Here is a 1,755-nt window from a genome sequence, read left to right as displayed (position 1 = left end):
GTACATACAAAATACAGTAACACACTATGTAAAATATAGTAATTTTCATAAAAATGTAGTAAATTACAAATTTCGATGATAACAAATATATTTTTCGAATTACTATATTTTGTACACCGTTTTACTAGATTTTGTACATAGCGTTACTAGGGGTGTAGAATAAGCTATTCTACACTCGCGCTTGTAAATATATATATATGTATATACATATATTAATTACAAAAGAACACTTTAAATAATATTTTGAAAAATTTAATCATCCATTTGAAAAATGATGAATGTGTATACAAAAAAAGTTAACCATGTATTAAAAAGATGATAAAATATTTTGATCATGCATATAAATTTAAAAAAAATGTTGAACAAGTATTTTAAAAAATATCAACCAAGCATTTAAATGTGCATCGGAAAAATGTTGACCAGGCATTATCTTTGTATATAAAAAAATGAAGACCATCCATTATAATTTTATATAAAAAATTTAATCGAGCATTGAAAAAATGTTGAACAAGATTTAAAAATTGTGAATCAAGAATTTGGAAAATGTTAGATGTGTATGGAAAAAATGGTTGACCATCCATTCGAAATCATATTAATCTTGCATTCAAAAAGTGTTGATCAATAATTTCATGATGCGGGGACAGGGTGGCCATCATGAAATTATTCTGCTCACCAAAGATTATGCTCCGTGCTCTCATCCTGTCCCACGCATGTAGATTGATGTTATTGATCAAGTCTGGGATTAGCAGTTCTAAGTTAGGGAAAGTGTGTATATTTCATTATTATATTTAGATTCAGACTGCAGCTTTTGATGTTGTACGCCACAAGCTTTTGATGCTGCAGGCAAAATTTCTTGTTTTGACCCTTTTGCAAAACTTATTTGAGATCTGACCCCGCTTTGCAAAATTTTTGAGATCTGACCCTTTATTACCGCCAAGGCCCCTGGCGGTAGGGTATAATAGCCTACCGCCAAGGCCCCTGTCGGTAGGAAATACCCCTACCGCCAAACAGGCTGGAGGTAGGCTGTACAACCCTACCGCCAAAGTGTCCGGCGGTAGGTGCGAACATGCATTGTGTTCCATACTTAGAAAAAAACAACCCTATTGCCAGAGGCCTTGGCGGTAGGTTGTTATACCCTACCGCCAGGGGCCTTGGCGGTAAGAAAAGGGTCAGATCTCCAAATTTTTACAAAGCAGGGTCAGATCTCAAACAAGTTACGAAAAAGGGTCAAAACACGAAATTTAGCCCCCTGTGCATGGGAATTGTTTAGGATCGCATCTGGAAGGGTGTCGCACTCGCACCAACAGGGATTTTTTTCGAGAACACCTCGAAAGGGGCAGGGGGTTCCTGCATTTCATTAAGAAGAAGAGAGTTCGTCCAGTTTATAAGGCAAACCGGACCTGAAAACCTAACATTCACGGCTAATCAGGGATAACCGAAAGAAACACACGCCAACCCCAGGGCCGCGCTCCAGTCGAGCCGCCGGCTCCGTCACCCAAGCAACCCATAGCCGACACCCAACAATCAAGACCGAAGCCGCCGCTCCGGCATCCACGCCGACCCCGAGGCCGCGCACCAGGCGAGCCGCCTGCTCTGCTGCCCGAGCAACCGGAGCCGACACCCTACAACCATATTTGGAGCCGCCGCTCCGACGAACAGATAGAAACCCCACACACCGACCCCGAGGCCGCGCACCAGGCGAGCCGTCAACTTCGTCACCTGAGCAACCGGAGCCGACACCCAACCACCGTATCC

This window comes from Triticum dicoccoides, chromosome 2A (genome assembly GCF_002162155.2).
Source record: "Triticum dicoccoides isolate Atlit2015 ecotype Zavitan chromosome 2A, WEW_v2.0, whole genome shotgun sequence".
Classification (NCBI taxonomy): Eukaryota; Viridiplantae; Streptophyta; class Magnoliopsida; order Poales; family Poaceae; genus Triticum; species Triticum dicoccoides.
Note: the sequence above shows the minus strand (reverse complement) of the source record.